Source organism: Mus caroli, chromosome 15, assembly GCF_900094665.2.
Source record: "Mus caroli chromosome 15, CAROLI_EIJ_v1.1, whole genome shotgun sequence".
Lineage (NCBI taxonomy): Eukaryota > Metazoa > Chordata > Mammalia > Rodentia > Muridae > Mus > Mus caroli.
The window spans coordinates 28,170,060-28,192,266 of record NC_034584.1 but is presented as its reverse complement, the minus strand read 5'-3'; the positions used below and the strand labels follow the sequence as shown (position 1 = coordinate 28,192,266).

Below are 22,207 nucleotides of genomic sequence, written 5' to 3'. Positions count from 1 at the left end.
CTATGTCTTGAGTGTTCCAGGTGGGTTCTTCTGAGCAACAGTGCTCACAGGCCTGTCTGCACTCCTGGAAGGCTTGCTCTCTCCTGGTGCTATTTTCAACGTCTAGATTTTTAATGGCAGAAAAATGGCTTTCTATCAAAACCATTTAGTCTATAAAGCTTTTTGATGGCATTCCTAGCAAACTAATATGGCACATCTCTCACCGCATATAGCAATCAACTCAGTGTACACCCTGCACCAAAATTTAAAACCCAAAACTACAGAAACTTTTACATGATATCTTATAACCTTATATAAACTAACAAGTCTTTCTTTGTGCAAATGTTTCTCAACTGTAACATTAAATGATTGACTCCTAAAGGAAAAGAAACTCCAAAGGCTTTTGGCCAGGTTTCCTTCCTAGGAAGCCTCACATAGAACACTTACCCATAAAACATGGAAACAGAGCTTCTTCTGGAAGAATAGAATCTGGGTTCTGTTTCTTTCATCTCTGCTTAGATTCTTCTGTAGCCTCTAAGACGACTATGAATGATTTTACAGACTGTATAATCTCAAAGAAAATAAACTCTGGAGAAAACTAATTTTAGTAGTCTGGTGTCAAGATCTTCTCAAAGCAATAGAAAGTCTTTTACTGAGATAGTAATGTCACATGATGTAATAGGTACTCTCTTACACTGCTTCCCTTCAGTCACAGGAGGTAGGCATATTATCCAGTCATGTGTGAAGAAATTTAGACTTCCACAACTGGTATCTGGGCTTAAGCCCATATTCCTTACTGTTCCAGTGTTTAGGGACACCTCATAGACAGTGGCCAGAAATTATGCTTATGCTAGTTTAAGAAAATAACTGTACCATTCTTAAAAGATGAAAGTTTTGCTGCTCCAAGAAAATAAAGCCAAGGTTCTGATGCTTAGAAAGCCACCACAGCATGTGATAAAGATGGTGACAGTATTAATGGTTTGGAGGAGCTTCACCCTCAGGTACACACCCCTTCCTGCCACCAAGCAAGTAGCACACAAGGATATATGGCAAGTGAATTTCAGTTGGCTAAATGTCTAAGCAACATTCAGAAGAGGGACAGAGCAGCAAACAGGGTGAAAATGTATGAAAGACACCCAACTAATACAAAACTCTGCTTAGATACAAGCCCTATTGCTCTTAGTGAATGTAATGGTTTACTATGCAAACTGTATTGTCCTAAAGTCCTAAGAACTTCATTTACATTGTCTGAATTCTTATATCCTTGTGAGTCAAGAATCACTAACATGATATGAGAGATTAAAAAGAACCTGGAGGAGAATAAAAATATTGTCAAAACACACAGGAAATAAGGAAATGAACACCAGTTTACACCTAGATTTGCAACTACATTCTTTGAAGTAAACACATTGATAGCCTGCCTCTCTCAGGCAGAGAAGAAGTGCAAAGAAAATAGGAAAACTCAGTCTGCCCTTTGTAACCTTCCCAATCTGTTCTCTAGTGCCAAAGCAGGTCCTTTACCACCACCCTAGAAATCTTGTTGTGGGGCTCCCTCCTGGAGAAAACATCACTGAAAGAGGGTACCTGTGGGTCTTCCTCACAGGTGTAGAGAGCCTTGGCTGTGAAGACAGGGAAATCACATATGCAAGACAGCTTCCCTGTCTGGCAGATAGTCTGTCACTGAATACAGCTTCAAGATTCTGGCAAGCTTCTGTGTATCTGGAGCTGATATGTGGCTTAATTCTCATAAGCCAAAAACCCAGCCAGCACAGACTTTGAAGCAACAAACCACCTTGGATCAGAATACCTTAGAAGGAACAGGAAAATGCTTGTCAGCCACACTTAGGAAACTTGGCATCTGCTTGTTGAAGGTTTGGATGAGCTTTTACCTGGAAATCATTAGCAGTTGCTTATGCCCTATGAAACATCAGGCAAGTGCCTAGCCACACAACAGTTTCATCAACACACATTCTAACTGAGACTTTTATAGTTTCAGTTTTTCCAGTTGGTAGACTTTGCCTTTCTCTGACATAATTACAAGTTCCATATTTTTGCCTTAAGGCAAAAATGTAAATCATTTCCTGGTATACCACAACTTCCCAGTTCTAACTATAAAAGGCAAAGCTTCATAGCATTTCAAATTGAAAACATCAGTTTCCTAAATGTGTGCATCATTATGTTGTTTACCAATGAAAGTTTGCTGGTTCAAGTCCAGTTCCTATGTATTTCAGGCAAAGGCTTGCTGGCATGGAGCAGAAGCTGGGCAGTATAGCCAGCAACTTGCCAAGTTTTTCTTCTCTTTAGGTCCCCTATGAGTTCCTTCAGAACTTTTTATGGGACTCCAGACACTGTTTCTAATACCTCATAAGCAGCAGGAGCTATACTGGTCTTTGTTAGTTGAGTTCTTCTTGGGGCCCTAGGAAAACCAAGCCTCTTCTCATTAGTGTTACAACATTACCACTGAACCCTCTCCAGATCAGTTGGGGAAACAGGATGTAATAAAGTCAGACAAACCTCTGCTAAAATCTTCATCCCTTCACTGACAGTCCTATACAAACCCGTTCACTACTCTAAACCTGTATTTTCTTCTCCATCAAGTGAGAATCTTTTTACAGACCTGCAGTTCTAGTGACATGGAATTTTAATATCCATTAGCATAGAGTAAATGGCCACTAAATGTTATCTCCATTGACTTTCTCTGTCCTTATCCTTGTGAAACCTAATTCTATGTCTGACAGTAGGCGTCTTCAGACTTATAGGGTTATAGAAAGGAGAACAACGCTTAAAATCACAGCTCAGAAAATCAAAAGAAATGAAGCCATCTTAAAAACCATGGTGTTGGGCTGCAGAGATAGATTTTTTTTTTTCAGTGACAAGCACTTGCTGACCTTGTAGAAGACATTGGTTCAGTTCTCAGCACTCACATCATGTGGCTCAGAGCTGTTTATAACTCCAATTCCAGGGGATCTAATGCCCTCTTCTGGCCTCCATAGCCTATAGTATATATACAGACACTCAGGTGCATATACAAATAAAATAAATAAAATATCAGTTTTTAATGATGTGTTGAACATATTCATTGGCCCAATTCAATACATACTGAAGGGATTCATGAAACTAGAACCTGGGAATTTAAATCCAGGGAAAGTTGGTTGCAAAAGCAGCTACACCATGATTTGCTGTGTCCCTGACAAAGTTATCCAAACTCTTTAAGGCATGGTTTCCTTGTGTTAAGTTAGGGGGTGATAGTTATGCCTCTTTTGCAGGGTTATGAAGAGTATTATGTAAGATATACCTGGATGGCCAATACAATGGCTAGTACCATGTAAATAATCAGAGATCAAATGACTGTAACACTGATAGGAAGCATGTGCTGGCCAAAGTAGCTAAAGACATGACTGCACACTCACATTTGCACAGCATGTGAATTTCTGATAGCCTCTAGCATATCGTGGTCACTCAAGTGCTGTCCCTCTCAGACTCCTCCTAGAAGAAAAGAGGATAAACCCTCAACATTCTTCATAACATTTTTTAGGGAATGAAATAAAATTATTGGGTGTAAAAGCCTCCTTTGAAAGATATAGTTTAAAACTCTTAAAAATTATTGTTAGAATACACAATGCTATAGTAGTGCTAATATTGAATAGTCACAGAGTCCTTAAATTCAACCAAAGAGCGAGGTGGTCTGAATGGGGCTCAACTAGAGGATCACAGGAGAGAGTGAAAGAGGAAAAATTGAGCACAGAAGCATGCATTAGGCAGAAAATCATACTTCAAAGAAGGGTTTTAATGTTTCATACATATTTTTGTGCTTCTATTTCTTGTTTGAAAATTCAACATCCCATTATCCTAGTGCCAAAATATCTTTACTCACTGAGGTTTGGGAGAAAAAAAGTGAAGAAAAAAGACAAAAGGATAAGTTGGGCTTCCTGAAAGCATTTGGAAAGTAGGTCAGTGGTGGATAGCAAGCAGGTGAGTGAGTTGCCCATCATGAGCAGCACAGTCACTAGTCCAGTTCAAGAAGACAAGACCCTGCAACACTATATTTTCTCCATAAAGCAGCTACAAAGCAAGAGATAGCGATTGTAGAGGCATGGATCCAAGTTCTCCTTAGAAAACAATATTTTAACGTTATCCTTTGCTAAGGTTTAGATTCTCTGTTCCTTCTGACTTTTGTCATGAAGACAATCAGCAGATATATCCTGAACATCTATATATGTAGGCTATATATAAGATTTGGCTCCATCCTTAAAGAAGTGGCTCATAATTTAATTGATTATAATATAGGATCTTCAATAATTAGCAAGATGATTTTTGTTAGCGGTAAGGCAACAAATAGTTTCAAGGACTTCTAGATTAAAAAGGTTAAGACTCCAGAATCCAGGAGCACTATCAACTGTTCAGTTGGAATAAGAGGGTGACATGGAAACATTCTTAAGGATTTTTATTTAACACACACACACACATACACACACACACACACACGTAAAGAAATAAAGTAGTAGGGACTGGAAAGTGCCACACACTCCAGACTTTTGGGATAGCATTGGAAATCTAATTGAGGAAAATACGTAATAAAAATATTAAAATTAAAAAAAAAAAAGTTTGAAGCTAGATTTGACAAATTACATTCAGATTCTACACAACCTCTCCTGTGTGCATCTGTCTGTCATTCCATCCAACACTTTGCCCACCTGCCCCAGAGACCCGTTCCATGCAGACAAAGGGATCCAGAGGGTCTGCGGCAGGAAAGATAGCTCATCAGATAAAACTAGTTGTTGATCTTGTAGAGGATCCACGTTTGATTCCTAGCACTCACATTGTGGTGGTTTAAATATGCCTGGCCGAGGGAGTGGCACTATTAGGAGGTGTGGTCTTGTTGGAGGAAATGTGTCACTGTGGGGATAGGTTTTCAGACACTCCTTCTAGCTGCCTAGAAGACAGTATTCTTTCCTGTTTGCCTTCAGACCAAGATATAGAACTCTCAGCTCCTCCTGCACCATGCCTGCCTGAATGCTGCAAGCTTCCCACCATGATGATAATAGACTGAACCTCTGAACCTATAAACCATCCTCAATTAAATGTTGTCCTTTATAAGAGTTTCCTTGGTTATGGTGTCTCTTCACAGCAATAGAAACCCTAATTACAACACACATGCCATCCATAACTTCAGTTCCAGGGGATCTGATTTCTACAGACACTAGGCATACATATTGTATACACAGATACATACAGGCAAAAGAGTCATACACATACAAAGAAAAATAATTTCATTCAGTACAGCATTAGTAGAAAAAGGTTGGAAAGTGTACTTAAGCCACATGTCATGTAATTTATTTACCCAATAATCATACAAAAATAACTTTCATAATACAGGATCTGCAGTATCAGGAATACGGTTAGCAACATCTGATTTGGTTGGAAATTTTCTCTTATAATCATGAACTTCTATACAAATCTTCCTATACTATGAACTCTACTTAATGGGCCCTTCTAACTTAGCAAGGTAATGAGTATAGGAGGCACTAATGTTTGGTGCTGAAATGTTACCACTGACTTGTATTTTGATTACTTGGTCTCCAGCTAGTACCACAATTTTAGAAACATTTGATGGGTGGAACATTACTACCGGAAGTGGGACAGAAGGAGTGGGTCTTTGAGCTCAGTCCCTGGCTCCAATCTGGCTCTCTGCTTCCTCATCTGTAGGATATGTATAGTGCTTCTGCCATACACTCCCACTGCCTCAGACTGAATTGCTTCCCTATTCTTGCTGTGATGGACTAAATTCCCATAAAAGTGTGAGTCAAAATAAACCTTTCATCCTAGGTTGATCTGTTAAGAATCTGTTCACAACTATACAAAGTATAGTTCACAAACTACACTAATATATGTAGAAACACAGAATTTAGGGAAAGGCCTTAGAAATAGGAACAAAGAGTCCCCTGTCTAAGAGTGCATGTGAAAGTGTTCAAGGTTTGATCTTATTAAGATAAGATCACAATAATTACACAAAATATGCAATAAGAGTTTATTAAGTGTGATATACTTAAATCCATTATTGAAGGATATCATATACACATCAAAAAGGGAAAAACCAAATTATACTTTACCTAAAATCTGATCACAATATCAATAATAGGGAAAAGAGAGTATTCATTCACTCTTTTTGGTAATAAAGACAAAGTTTTAATTTACCTAATATAATTCAAGAATAAATATACAGAAAAAGAGCCAAGAATGAGAGTATAGAAGGAAATAATATCACAGCAAATGAGAAAATGAACAATACATTAAAACATCTAAGGCAGAGACATTTATATGAGCAGTTTTCTAAACCAGGTAAAAATTTAAAATATATGACTTTATGATGATGTCAAAGACTATCTTTACAAAACAAGTTCAAAACACAATAAATAGGAAATAATCTAGCAAAATATTTCTTAAGATATGGAAAAACAAGAAACTAGAACTGCATTAATAAATTTTAAAGCATAAAATATTAAGGAACAAAATGAAATGGCAGAAGCTAGAATTTATAACAAAGCAGAGCATCTTAAACTTCCATGTCTACATTAGTCATTTAGTGAGTTGTAAATTGTAACTTTTGATTCTGTCTGAAGTGAGGACAAAAGACTGCATTTCTGACAAGCTGCTGCAGATACAGAACAGCATATCCACCAGTAGTATCAATAGAATAAATAAACAATGAGCAAGTTTAACAAGTCTGAAATCATCTCCTAGAATACAGAATGCAAAATCTAGGACAAGAAAGATGCTAACTAGGATGAACAAGTCAAGTAAAAATAGGCATGCTTAAGAGCAAAGCTCAAAGAAAACTTTTCAAGGGAAGAAAACCTGATAAGTTAGACCATGTTCCATTTGGAGCTAAAAAATCACTGAGTCTTAGGTAGTTAAAAATTTTAAATGTATATAAAATATGCACATGGATTATCAGGGAGTAATGTTATTGCTACAAAGGGAAGTATGTAGAAATAAGAGAGGGATGGAATAAAACCCTGTTCTTGGAACTTCCCAAAATAAACATCAAGAACTTGGCCACTCAGTCTAAATGTCTGCCTTTTTCCCAGCTCCTGGTGCTAACAGCCAAGAAATCTCCAGACTTCACCTTTAAACCCCAACTTCTACCTCTGCTTAGCTCCTAGACAGCGATCACTTGGCCCACACTTCCACTGTTCCCCTGGCTCCTAGGACAGAGAGGTAAATAGACACCAGACCTCAGTCCTAGGCTTACACTCATACTCAGTCAACCTCAGATACATAAGTTCCAGCACAGAAACAAAGAATGAAAATCCAAAATGTATCTCTGCTAAAAATAACTAATTCCATAATAATTGGACACGGTGAGAAGTGACCCGAAAGAACTTACAAAGACTTGAAAGGAGGAAAGAACAAAGGAAAGTGAGAAAGAAAGAGAAAGGAAAAGAAAAAAGAAGGGAGGGGAGGAGAGGGGAGGATGGGGGGGCAGGGGAGGGGAGGGAGGGAAGGGAAGGAAAGGTAAAGAAAAATGTTTGGATTAGAAAACAGGATTAGTGTTTTGCTGCCTCCAAGAAATATATTCGAGTAAAATGATGGGTGTAATCTTGGTGTAAAAGGATGGGAAAAGTAATTTCAAGCAAATGTGTCTAATTCATTATTGTTCAGGGTGTTAAAATTATTCTTTTTTGAGGATGTGGCCACTGGTAGGTTTCCTTTGTTCCAGTGCATGGCCCCACATCCACATAAATATGATGGGCAGCACTTACTGGATTTAGTGGGTTGTCTAAAACAAAATACTAAATTGGAAGAAGGGTGTATAGCTGTAAATAGAAAGAAGTGGGACAGAGAAGTGAAGATATGATCATATTATATTGTGTATAAGTATGAAATTCTCAAAAATAGAGAATAACTATTTTAAACTAGCAAACTAAATTCAAGAACAAAATTTCTTGAAGGTCTTACTACTTTTATTTTCAGAGAGCTGAAGTCTCATGGAATGTGCTAGAATATTTTCCTGATACATTTTATGTTGGAGATTTAAGTCCTTGACTGAAAGGTCTCATTCAGAAATTTCCAATTTTTTAAAGATTACATTGCTTTTCATAAGATGCTCAAGGATAGATCTTAAAGATGATCTACCATGATCAAGTTAGTTTTACCACAGACAGTCAAAGATATATGAATGATAAATGTAACCCACCACATAAGTAGACTCAAGAACTAATTTCACAGGAGACCCAGAAAAGGCCTTTGACACAACCCAGCATTCCTTTATAACAGTCAAGGAGGGGCTGGAAATTAAGCAAACGTGTCTCAACACATGAAAGATTATTCATAGCAAATCCTTAGCCAACACCAGGCTAATATCATTGGGTTCATTTTGTGCTGGCTGTCTACCACTTCACTCTTATTACGACATCGCTTAAATTCTTAGCTAAAACAAGTAAGACAAGAGAAGGTAATAAGGAAGATATAAGTAGGAAAAAGATGAAAAAAGTATGCATATTTGGAGATAATATCTTTATATAAGGGGCTCCAAATATTCCACCAAAACCTTTAGAGTTAATGAAGAATTTCAGCAGCGGCAGGATATTAAAAAAAAAAATTAGTAGTGTTCCTACATACCAGTGGCACACCTCAACAGATATCTGGGAAACAATAAAATTCACAATACACACACACACACACATACACACACACAAGATACAAGACAACAAACTAGGAAAACAAAACAAGAACCATTTGCACAGGCCCTGCTCTCTGAGTCCTCCGGGGAACCCCCAGCTGCCTTCAATAGTCTGCTTGCTATTCCCAGTGGATCTCCATTCTTCTGCCATGAAGAATCTCCATTCTTCTCCATTCTTCAACCCATCATCATTAGATCTGAGAATCCTGACCTGCAAAGGTCTGTGAATCCTAACCCATACAGACCTGCTGATCTGGAACCATACAGCCAAAGGTTTCCCATTAGAGGCTGGTCACACCAGGAGCATCAAGGTTAACTCCCATCCCAATACTTACTACAATGGAAACATCCAGGAACCAAACCCATCCATTTGGCTTAAGGCCCTCTAAAGAACACAATCAACAAAAGCTATGTCAATTCAACACCTTCAGAGCACAGCTACTCTACTCCACTAATCCTAAGACAAGCACAAGAAAATTACCTTAAATCCAATCTTATGAAGATGATAGAGTTCTTTAAAGAGGAAATGAGACTGCAGAAGCAACATAACTTCTGGAACAGGCCCCATTTCGGCTTTCATCTTCAGGCAGAAAGAAGATCTGAGCTCCAGACCTCTGCTCTCCTTCCCCACCAGAGGAGAGAGGTGGCCTCCAGGAAGGGATCTAATCACCAGAGCAGGTGAGAGACCCACCTTGTATCCCAGGTCCCTCAGAAACCAGTCTGCACAGGAGAGACTACGTGTGCAGAAGCAACATAGCTTCTAGTACAGGCCTTCATCTTCAGCCAGGAAGCAGATCTGTGCTCCAGAATTCTGAGCTCCTTCCCCATCAGGAAGAGGTGGCCTGCAGAGAGTAATCTGACAATTGAGACTCAGGAGAGAGTTGGACTCCCAGGAGTACTGACAGAGGCTAACAGAATCACAGGAGGAACAAGCTCCAGCCAGAGACAGCTAGAGCAACTAATGACAGAGATTACCAGATGGCAAAAGGCAAACATCAGAATCTTACAAACAAAAATCTAGACCACTCACCATCATCAGAACCCAGCACTCCCACCTCAGCAACTCCTGGATACCCCAACACACCCGAAAAGGAAGATTCAGGATTACAATCATATCTCATGTTGCTGGTAGAGGATTTTAAGAAGGAAATTGATAACTCACTTAAAGAAATACAGGAAAACACAGCTAAACAGGTGAAAGGCTTTGAAGTGGAAGCACAAAAATCCCTTTAGGAATTACAGAAAAATGCTGCTAAACAAGTAGAAGCCCAAAAAGAAGAAACACAAAAATCCCTTAAAGAATTACAGGAAAACAAAAACAAACAGGTGATAGAATTGAAAAAAACCATCCAAGATATAAAAAGGGAAGTAGAAACAATAAAGAAAACCAAATTCTGGAGATAGAAACCCTAGGAAAGAAATCAGGAACCATAGATGTTAGCATCAGCAATAGAATACAAGAGATGGAAGAGAGAATTTCCGATATAGAAGATTCCATAGAGAATATGGACATGACAATCAAAGAAAATGCAAAAGATTCTTACTCAAAACATCCAGGAACTCCAGGACAGAAGGAGAAGACCAAACCTAAGGATAACAGGTATAGAAGAGAATGAAGATTTTCAACTTAAAGGGCCAGTAAATATCTTCAATAAAATTATAGAAGAAAACTTCCCTAACCTAAAGAAAGAGATGCCTATGAACATACAAGAAGCCTACAGAACTCCAAATACACTGGACTAGAAAAGAAATTCCTCCCGACACATAATAATCAGAACAACAAATGCACTAAATAAAGACAGAATATTAAAAGCAGTAAAGGGAAAAGGTCAAGTAACATATAAAGGCAGGCGTATTAGAATTGCAACAGACTTCTCACCAGAAACTGTGAAAGCCAGAAGATCTTGGACAGATGTTATACAGACACTAAGAGAACACAAATGCCAGCCCAGGCTACTATACCCAGGAAAATTCTCAATTACCATAGAAGGAGAAACCAAAGTATTCCATAACAAAACCAAATTCAGACATTATCTGAATGTCTACGAATCCAGCCCTTCAGAGGATAATAAAGGGAAAACACCAACAAAAGGACACAAACTACACCTTAGAAAAAGCAAGAAGGCAATCCTTCAACAAACCAAAAGGAAGACAGCCACAAGAACAGAATCCCAACTTTAACAACAAAAATAACAGGAAGCAACAATTACATTTCCTTAATATTTCTTAATATCAATGGACTCAATTCCCCAATAAAAAGACATAGACTAACAGGCTGGCTACAAAAATAGGACCCAACATTTTGCTGCTTACAGGAAACCCATCTCAGGGAAAAAGACAGACACTATCTCAGAGCGAAAGGCAGGAAAAAAATTCTAAGCAAATGATCCAAAGAAACAAGCTGCAGTACCATTCTAATATCAAATAAAATTGACTTCCAACCCAAAGTTATCAAAAAAGACAAAGAGGGGCACTTAATACTCATCAAAGTTAAAATCTACAAAGATGAATTCTCAATCCTTAATATATATGCTCCAAATGCAAGGGCAGCCACATACACTAAAGAAACATTAATAAAGCAAAAAACCACATTGCTCCCCACACAATAATAGTGGGAAACTTCAATGCCCCACTCTAATCAATGTACAGTCCTGGAAACAGAAACTAAACAGAGACACATGGAAACTAACAGAAGTTATGAAACTAATCGATTTACCAGATATCTACAGAACATTTTATCCTAAAACAAAAGGATATACCTTCTTCTCAGGATCTCATGGTACCTCCTCCAAAATGGACCATATAATCAGTCACAAAACAGTCCGCAACAGTTACAAGAATATTGAAATTATCCCATGCATCCTAACAGATCACCACGGACTAAGGCTGATCTTCAATAACAGCATAAGTAATAGAAAGCCAACATTCACTTGGAAACTGAACAACACTCTACTAAATTGTATCTTGGTCAAGGAAAAACTAAAGAAAGAAATTAAAGACGTTTTAGAGTTTAATGAAAATGAAGCCAAAACATACCCAAACTTATGGGACACAATGAAGGCAGTCCTAAGAGGACAACTCATAGCCGTGAATGCCTCCAAAAAGAAAAAAAAGAAAAAGAAAAAAAAAACTAGATGCGGAGATGGTTAAATATACGGAAATCCATCAACAATTCCACTATATAAACAAACTCAAGACAAAATCACATGATTATCTCCTTAGATGCTGAGAAGGCATTTGACAAAAATCAACACCCCTTCATGATAGAAGTCATGGAAAGATCAGGAATTCAAGGCCCATACCTAAACATAATAAAAACAATATACAGAAAACCAGGAGCCAACATCAAACTAAATAGAGAGATGCTGAAAGATCCCAGTAAAATCAGGGACTAGACAAAGCTGCCTACTTTTGCCCTACCTATTCAATATAGTACTTGAAGTCCTAGCCAGAGCAATTCGACAACAAAAGGAGATAAAGGGGATACAAATTGCAAAGAAAGAAGTCAAAATATCACTATTTGCAGATGATATGATAGTATATATAAGTGACCCTAAAAATCCCACCAGAGAACTCCTAACTCTGATAAACAGCTTCAGTGCAGTAGCGGATATAAAATCAACTCAAACAAATCAGTGGCCTTTTTCTACACAAAGGATAAACAGGATGAGAAAGAAATTAGGGAGATAACATGCTTCACAATAGTCACAAATAATATAAAATACCTTGGTGTGACCCTAACTAAGCAAGTGAAAGATCTGTATGACAAGAACTTCAAGTTTCTAAAGAAAGAAATTGAAAAAGATCTCAGAAGATAGAAGGTTCTCCCATGCTTATGGATTGACAGGATTAATACAGTAAACATGGCTATCCTGCTGAAAGCAATCTACAGATTCAATGCAATCCCTAAGAAAATTCTAACTGAATTCTTCACTAAGTTATAATGTTCAATTTGCATATTCATCTGCAATAACAAAAAATACTAAGATAGCAAAAACTATTCTCAACAATAAAAGAACCTCTGGTGGAATCACCATGCCTGATCTCAAGCTGTACTACAGAGCAATTGTGATTAAATCTGCATGTTACTGGTACAGCGACAGACAGGTAGATCAATCGAATAGAATTGAAGACCCAGAAATGAACCCACACAACTATGGTAACTTGATCTTTGATAAGGAAGCTAAAACTCTCCAGTGGAAAAAAGATAGCATTTTCAACAAAGGGTGCTGGCACAACTAGCAGTTATCATATAGAAGAATGTGAATTGATCCATTCTTATCTACTTGCACAAAGCTGAAATCTACTTGGATCAAAGAACTCCACATAAAACCAGAAACACTGAAATTTATAGAGGAGAAAGTGGGGAAAAGCCTCGAAGATATGGGCACAGGGGTCAAAATCCTAAACAGAACAGCAATGGCTTGTGCTGTAAGATCAAGAATTGGCAAATTGGACCTCATAAAATTGCAAAGCTTCTGTAAGGCAAAAGATACTGTCAATAAGACAAAACGGCCACCAACCAATTGAGAAAGGACTTTTACCTATCCTAAATCGGATAAGGGACTAATATCCAATATATACAAAGAACTCAAGACAATGGACTACAGAAAATCAAATAAACCCCTTAAAAATGGGGTACAGGGCTAAACAAAGAATTCTCAACTGAGGAATACCAAATGACTGAGAATCACCTGAAAAAATATTTAACATCCTTAATAATCAGGGAAATGCAAATTAAAACAACCCTGAGATTCCACTTCACACCAGTCAGAATGGGTAAGATCAAAAATTCAGGTGACAGCAGATGCTGGAGAGGATGTGGAGAAAGAGGAACACTCCTCCATTGCTGGAGGGATTACAGGCTTGTACAACCACTCTGGAAATCAGTCTGGCAGTTCCTCAGAAAACTGAACATAGTACTAATGGAAAATTCAGCAATACCTCTCCTGGGCATATTATATATCCAGAAGGTGTTCCAAAGGGTAATAAGGACACATGCTATACTATGTTCATCGCAGCCTTATTTAGAGTAGCTTGAAGCTGAAGTGAACCCATATGTCCCTCAACAGAGGAATGGATTCAGAAAATGTGGTACATTTACACAATGGAGTACTGCTCAGCTATTAAAAACAATGAATTTATGAAATTCTTAGGCAAATGGATGTAACTGGAAGATATCATCCTGAGTGAAGTAACCCAATCACAAAAGAAGTCACTTGATATGCACTCACTGATAAGTGGATATTAGCCCAGAAAGTTAGAATACCCAAGATACAATTTGCAAAACACAAAAAAATCAAGAATAAGGAAGACCAAAGCGTTGATACTTCATTCCTCCTTAGAATGGGAACAAAATACCCATGGAAGGAGTTACAGAGACAAAGTTTGGATTTGAGACGAAAAGATGGACCATCCAGAGACTGCCCCACCCGGGGATCTATCCCATAATCAGCCGCCAAATGCAGACACTATTGCATATGCCAGCAAAATTATGCTGAAAAGACCCTGATATTGCTGTCTCTTGTGAGGCTATGCCGGGGCCTGGCAAACACAGAAGTAGATGCTCACAGTCAGCTATTGGATGGAACATAGGGCCCCCAATGGAGAAGCTATTGAAAGTACCAAAGGAGCAGAAGGGGTCTGCAACCCTATAGGTGGAACAACAATATGAACAAACCAGCTCCCCCAGAGCTCGTGTCTCTAGCTGCATATGTAGCAGAAGATGTCCAAGTCAGCCATTATTGGGTAGAGAGGCCCCTTAATCTTGCAAACTTTATATGCCCCAGTACAGGGGAATGCCAGGGTCAAGAAGTGGGACTTGGTGGGTAGGGGAGCAGGGCTGGGGTGGGTACATGGGACTTTTGGGATAGCATTTGAAATGTAAATGAAGACAATATCTAATAAAAAATTGAAAAATAAATAAAGAAGAAGTGAATAAACCCCTTAACACAATACAGGAAAAATACAATTGAACAGGAGTAGGAAATAAGTAAAACTGTTCAAGACCCAAAAATGCAAATAGAAGAAAAAAAGGAAAACGTAAAAAACTCACAAAATGAGGGAATTCTGAAGATGGGAAACTAGGGAAGAGAACAGGAACATTAGAAGCAAGCATCACCAACAGAATATAGGAGATAGAAGAGAGAATCTCAGTTCTGCAAGATACAGTAGAAAAAATGAACACATCAGTCAGAGAAAATGTTAAATCTAAAATGTTCATGACACAAAATATCAAGGAAATCTGGGGTACCTTGAAAAGACCTAACCTAAGAATATTAGGAATAGAAGTAGGTATAAAGAGTCTCAGTCCCAAGATCCAGAAAATATTTTCAACAAAATCATAGAGGAAAGCTTTCCAAACCTAAAGAAAAAGAAAGACATGCCTATAAACATATAAGGAGCTTATAAAGCACCAATCAGACTGGACCAGTAAAGAAAATCCTCCTGCCACATAATAATCAAAACAAAAAATCTACAGAACAAAGAAATAATATTAAAAGCTGCAAAGGAAAAAGCCCAGGTAACATACAAAAGCAGACCTATCAGAATTACACCCAACTTCTCAACAGAGACTCTAAAAGCAAGAACCTCTTGCAACCTCTAAAAAACCACACATGCCAATGTAGATTACAATACCCAGCAAAACTCTTAGGATCAGGTGTGAGGAGAGCAGGTGAGATGACCAGAGAGTCATGAAAATGAGTGGAAATCTGTAACTGATGGGACAGGGGAGGTGGGGGGCATCTTGAGGATTTAGTAGAGTCCTGGGATAGGGGAGGTCCCTAAGAATCATTGGGAGTGATGGTAGCTGTGACCCACAGCATTGGGGATATGGAACCTGAAGAGGCCACCTCCTGCAGTCAGGCAGGAACCCCAGTGGAATGATAGGGACACCAATGCACACTTTTGACCCAAAATTTATCCTGTCTACAAGAATGTGGGAATGGGGCACTGAACAGAGACTTGGGGAATGGGAAACCAATAACCGGCTCAACTTGAGACCTATACCATGAGCAAGCATCAATCTCAAACACTATTAATGATCCTCTGTTGTGCTTACAGACAGGAGTCTAGCATGTCTGTTCTCTGAGAGGCTCCACCAAGCACCTGACTCACACAGATGCAGAGACCTACAGCCAAACAGTGGATGATGCTTGGTGACTCTAAAGGAAGAATTTGGGAAAGGTGGCCTGAAGCAGATAGGAATGCCACAGGGATACCAACAGAGTTATCTAACCTGGAACCTCGGGTCTTTCAGAGACTGAACCATCAACCAAGGAACATACATAGGCTGGACCTAGCTTCCCGCCACCCCCACCTGTCCCTGAACATATGTAGCAGATGCTCAGCTTGTTCTTCATGTGGGTCTTGAACAACTGGATCAGGGGCTATCCCAAAAGTTGTTGCCTGTCTGTGGGTTGTTTTTCTAGCTGGACTGCCTTGTCTGGCCTCAGTGGGAGAGGATGCACCTAGCCCCACAGAGACTTGATGTGCTGGGCAGGGGGTGGGGGGATACCTAAGGGAGCCTCTATCCTCTCAGAGAGGAAGAGGAAAAGAAAGAGGAGAGAAGGATTGTGGAAATGGGTGTCTGGGAGAATCAGTGAGTAGAATATAAAGTGAGATAGATAGATAGATAGATAGATAGATAGATAGATAGATAGATAGATAGATAGATAGATAGATAGATAGATAGATAGATAGATAGAGATATATGAGAGATATGGTGATTTTCTAGAAAATGCATAAGAAACCAAATAATAATAATATTGTACTCAACAAACTGGTCAACTTTCAAACATATAATGAATCCTAGTCATAATATAAACCAGTTAGAAAACACAGAGGACAAAGGCCCAATTCACAGTGCTTACAAGGTAGAAATTAATTGACAGAATATAGACAAATTAAGTGAAAAGACATAGGATTGCTCCTGACATATAAATAATAGACAAGTCAATTGTTCTCAAATTAATTCCTATAGAAGAATAATAAGCATTGAATTTGGCAAACCCTGCTCAAAGATAGTTAAATTTTAAAAAGTACTATCAGTAAAAGTATACTAAGAATGAAAATAGTCAATGACCAGCAGCAACACTCAACAAAGAAGTGGACACCACTCATACCCTTCCTCTAGGAAGGGTTACTCCTTTTAGCATGGTATCAGAAAAGTGAAAGCCAGAGAATGAAACCTCAGGAATCACAAAGTAGGTAACCCAGGTCCAGTAGGAGATGAATGGGAAAGTCAGGAAATGAAGAAGTATTACCAAAGACAGTCAAGTGTAGAATTAAGAAATCCTTTTTTAAGACCCTGATCATCAGTCAATGGTACTTACTTGGAGACACCCCCCACCCCCCCCACACCCCCACCAAGTGAGACACCAAAATGCAGATCAAAGCAAGAGGTTTATTTTCTGGGGCATTGGGATCGACCTTCAATTAGTCCCTCAAGGCAAGTGACTAGAAGGGGACCCCAAATGGCTATTACAAGCAGTTATTTATACTTTTTAGGGTCACAGGTTACATCAGCAAGGTTACAGTTCAAACTTATTGGCTAAGCATACTGACCTTTACATCTATTGGCTAGCAAGCATGGCACGCATTTGAACTCTACCTGGGACTCTACCTGGTACTTTCCAGAGGGTCAGGTGACTATCAGTCAGTACATTCTGAAAATTTTTACTCAAGAATGTTCCTGTGGGTTGAGAATGGAACTTGGCCTAGCCTTGACCCCAGGCAGGAGGAAGAAGCTGTAAGGAGGGTGTGGGACTGGAAAAAGCCTTTAGGGTCCCTTACTCTGATTGACAGGACACGTGCTCTGTTCCACCACTACTAATTAATCTAGATGGTACCAATCTCAAGGAATTATCTTTTTTGTAGGTAGTGATATAGAAAAAAACATTATTAGTTATTTATAAATTAAGTATATTCTGTGAGAAATCTGTCATATTAAGATAGATAAAAAATTATCTGACAACAGAATCTTACAAAATTGTTTGGTGGATATACATTCATCTGTTTTACAAAACTTAATCATAAACTTCCTGATTTCAATAACTAGCTTTAAAAATTCTGACTATATATAAAGTACCTTTTCTCCCTATGAACTATTTATATGCATTGTTATTCAATGTTTGTGTAATATTCTCTTGTACAGATAGATGATCTGAATGTTCCCTGTCCTAGGATCTGTAAATAAATATCATAGTACAAACATCTTAAAATAGCTTTCAGGTTACTTACTAAAATATATTAACTAAAGTGGACTTTGCGGGGAACAAACATATAAACCTGTAAGTTCTCAATAGACCTTATAAAGCTATGCTCCAGGAAGATTGCACAGCATATTTGCCTCTACCCTGCATCAAGAGTCAAATGTCTGCTCCTACATCTGAACCACACCCAATGCTGCAATACTCTCTTGATTTCTGTGCTGTGGACTTCTCTTATTCTCAAAGCTTTGCTGCTGAGGCTGGCTTGGGCATGCAAGGGATGGCATGACATGGTTCCCACCCCTGAAGCAGAGCCAGCAGGGCATAGGCCTCCACAAGTGTTGATGATTGCTGTGGGTGTAAGGCTTGTTTGTATAATAATATATATAGATTCATGTTGCTCCTTGGAGGAATTTCCTCTTTGCCAAAGTTAATGACTTCATGGTAACCAGGGACATCACAAGTCCTGGAAGTGAGGGTGTATCTAATGTCTCAGCAAAATGGTAGAATGGTGTAACCTCCAGGACAGCCCTTAGTACTGTGGAAAAGAACTCTGAAAACACAATACAAAAATATATACTGTCTTAGTCAGGGTTTCTATTCCTGCATAAACATCATGACCAAGAAGCAAGTTGGGGAGGTTCATCACCAAGGAAGTCAGGACTGGAACTCAAACAGGTCAGGAAGCAGGAGCTGATGCAGAGGCCATGCAGGTATGTTTCTTACTGGCTTGCTTAGCCTGCTCTCTTATAGAACCTAAGACTACCAGCCCAGAGATGGCACCACCCACAGGGGGCCCTTCCCCCTTGATCACTAATTGGGAAAATGCCTTACAGCTGGATCTCATGGACGCATTTCCTCAACTGAAGCTCTTTTCTCTGTGATAACTCCAGCTTATGTCAAGTTGACACAAAACTAGCCAGTACATATACTTTCTCAACTATCAAAATATAAGAATGCAAAATATAAGGGTGCAATATGAAATGTATAAGAAGCTTTGAAGACCTAAAAGAACAGATGGAGCTGCACTGTTAGCCATCTTGTCAGAAAAATACAAAGGCAGGCAGATTCCTGAGTTCAGCATCAGCCTGGAACAGATCTAGGTTGGGCCCAGGCATGGTGGAAATGATAATCTCAAGATAGGATCCCAACCAGATAGATAATTGCCTCTGATTATGAAGGCAGGCAGATCTCTGAATTCATTTGCAATGTTTTTGTTGTTGTTGCTGCTGTTTTGTTTTTGTTTTTGTTTTCTGTGCTTACTATCTTTTTCTAAGAATGGGGGACTAAGGAGGGCTGGGGTCACAGAATGCTGATTCTCAGTGTAATCAAAGGAGAACCTGGAGAAATGACTAAATTGATATGTAAGAAAAAAAAAAAGAAAGAAAGAAGAAAGAAAAGAAATACTAGGCTTTTGGTCTGCAAAAAAAAAAAAAAAAAAAAAAAAAAAAAGAGCTATCCAGAGAGTGTTTTAGAATTGCAAGAGCTGCTGCCAGACATCCTTTTCTCAGAACCCCTCTCCAAGCCAAGGCTGGTCCTTGGCTTTTTGCCAGTCTTGAACTAAGATTTCTTTATAATCTAGAGTGTGCTTTCTAAGCTCTAGGGTTCTCTTACTCAATAGCAGTAGAAGACCCTTGCCATTTATTGGCAAATATTTTAGCAATTTTTATAATATAATGGACCTTTAAATTTGATCTTTACCAACTGGGATATGATAGAGACATCTAGGCAATGGATAGGCAAATATAAGAAAAATACAATTTTACACACACACATACACACACACACATGGAAATAACATAATGACTCCTATTTTTCTGAATGCTAACTAAGAATATTAAAAGCAAATAAAGTGAACAAAAATTTAAAACATCATCAGTCCAGATTTGAGACATATATATTACCAATGTAAAAGGGACCCCAATCATCTTCTATAGGCAGCACACATGATCATAAATGTCTTTTTCACAGTTTCTTTTAATTTTATTTCCTTTCAAAACCTACTTTTAATGATAGTTCTTAAATGTATTAACCTCCCTTCTACTCCACCACTCACTAGAAGTAGTGGAAAAGAAAGGATATGAGGGAAGTGGACCTGCTTAGAAATGGTTCTTTAGGACAAATCCCATCTGTATTCTCAGGAAATCAGTAGTGCAGTTCACAGGTCAGAAGTGGCAGCTTGATCCAGTTGTCAATGCTTCATTGATACTAACAGTCCAGTTAGTTAGCAGTGGTGGCAAAACCTAACAGGAACAGCCTAGCCTTAGAGGAATCAGCATGAGTCAGCAGGAGGGATCAGGGCCATGAGGGTCAACAAGAGTTTTTTGCCATGCCTCTCTTATCAAAGAAGCAAAGAAGTAAGACCAAGAAGTGTTGCAAAGCTAGTGCTACCAGCAAGCCAAACTCCTCTCATGGTCCATTGAGATTCCTTCCAAGCATCACATGTCTTCCACGGGACTTGCTTCACCACATGTCTTGCTTCAGCACGTGAGTCTGTCTTAGCAAAACTTCATGAGAGTCTGTATTAGCTGCCATCACTCTGCTGCAACATAACACCAGAATTTGTTCTTTTCTTTTCTTTCTTTCTTTCTTTCTTCTTCTTCTTCTTCTTCTTCTTCTTCTTCTTCTTCTTCTTCTTCTTCTTCTTCTTCTTCTTCTTCTTCTTCTTCCTCTTCCTCTTCCTCTTCCTCTTCCTCTTCCTCTTCCTCTTCCTCTTCTTCTTCTTCTTCTTCTTCTTCATCTTCTTCTTCTTCTTCTTTTGGTGTGTTTCTCTTTATGTAGTCATTAACCTCACTTCTACTCCACCACTCACTAGAAGCAGTGGAAAAGAAAGGACATAGGGGAAGTGGACTTGCTTAAAATGGTTCTTTAGGACAAATCCCATCGGTATTCTCAGAAAATCAGTAGTGCAGTTCACAGGTCAGAAGTGGCAGCTTGATCCAGTTGTCTGCTTCATGGATACCAGCAGTCCATTTAGTCCAGTTTTTGTGTGTTTCTCTTTATAGAGTCACAAAAGGAACTCAACAAAATTTAAGGCAGATCAATACATGGGTATCCTTAGTGAAGAATCCTTCATCATGTGTCTTTTCATGTGCTTGCTTTAGCAGAACATCCTTTCTCCTGTGTCTGCTTCAGGAAAACACTCCTTCAAATGTTTGACCAAGCAAAACACCATCTTATACAACAGACTTTCCAAAGAACCCTTGAGTTTCCACTTCAATTCCTAGACAGAGTCAAACTGTTTCCAAGAGCAGAAAGAAGTCAGGCTGTAAAGATTAAACTAAGACACATAAGACTCTATATTCTAGGTTCTACTAAATGACAGGATAGTAAGATTCTTGAAGAACAAATATCTCAGTCCAAAAAAAAAATCATAAAACAAAGAAGCTTTTATAATCAATTATTGAACACCAACCAGGTTTCCAGGTTTCCTGGTAAGTACATAGAGATGCTGAAAGATATAACCAAACAAACAAAAGAGTAGAAACAGAAGCATCATGTTACTATATCCAATATAACCAAATTCACCAACTAATGTTGAAAATATGGAAGAGAGAGTAAATGATTATTTTCGTGGGAGTCAAGGAAAGTATCAAGGTGGAAAGTATGCTGGATCTCAAACAATGAGGGGGGCAGAAAGGCATTCTAGGTAGACAAAACCACAGGAACACTGGACTGCCATCCTACAGTGAGATGCCCAGTGACCAATGTATTTACTATTTGAATCATATAACAGCAAGCTTTGTGATATGATACCAGTTCAATTAAGTATTATGTAGAACTTTCTTGATTTCAGTTATTTTTATACAACTATTGTTGGGGACATTTTTCTGCACTTGCCTAACAACAAGATAAAACAACAACAACAAGGTACAGAAATGCTAAATAAAGAAAAACTCAAAGATATAAACTGAATTCAGTGATCTATTTTTAATTATTAAATATTCACAGACTAATGTTTTATCATATTGTATGTTTTCAATATTATCTCATTAAATAGAAAATGGGTTTATATTTTAACAAAAGTTGATAGCTAACTAGCCAACTGCATCAATTTCAAACAGAATGATTCCCAGTTGGATGAGAACATACTTGGAGCAAAACCATAAAATGTACAATGGCTGGACTGGAGAGTAGGCTCAGGGTTAAACTGTAAAAAGTCTTTAATTTCTTTCTTTATTCCATCTTTGACCAAAGTATCATTGAGAAGAGTGTTATTCAGTTTCCACGTGAATGTTGGCTTTCTATTATTTATGTTGTTATTGAAGATCAGCTTTAGTTCACTCTGGAAATCAGTCTGGCGGTTCCTTAGAAAATTGGACATAGTACTACC

At 38.4% G+C, this 22,207-nt stretch overlaps 1 protein-coding gene across 3 annotated transcripts in view; it reads right to left on the bottom strand.

Annotated features, from left to right (window-relative positions):
* The window catches only part of Cpq (carboxypeptidase Q), a 455,565-nt gene that overhangs the window by 386,391 nt on the left and 46,967 nt on the right, over positions 1 to 22,207 (bottom strand). The window contains exon 2 of one of the 3 annotated variants that reach the window (XM_021183239.2): positions 3,390 to 3,465. The exons of the other annotated variants lie outside the window; for them this stretch is intronic. The gene's annotated coding sequence lies outside the window, so the exon portion shown is untranslated. The remainder of the gene's footprint in view (positions 1 to 3,389; positions 3,466 to 22,207) is intronic. 3 annotated transcript variants of the gene reach the window in all.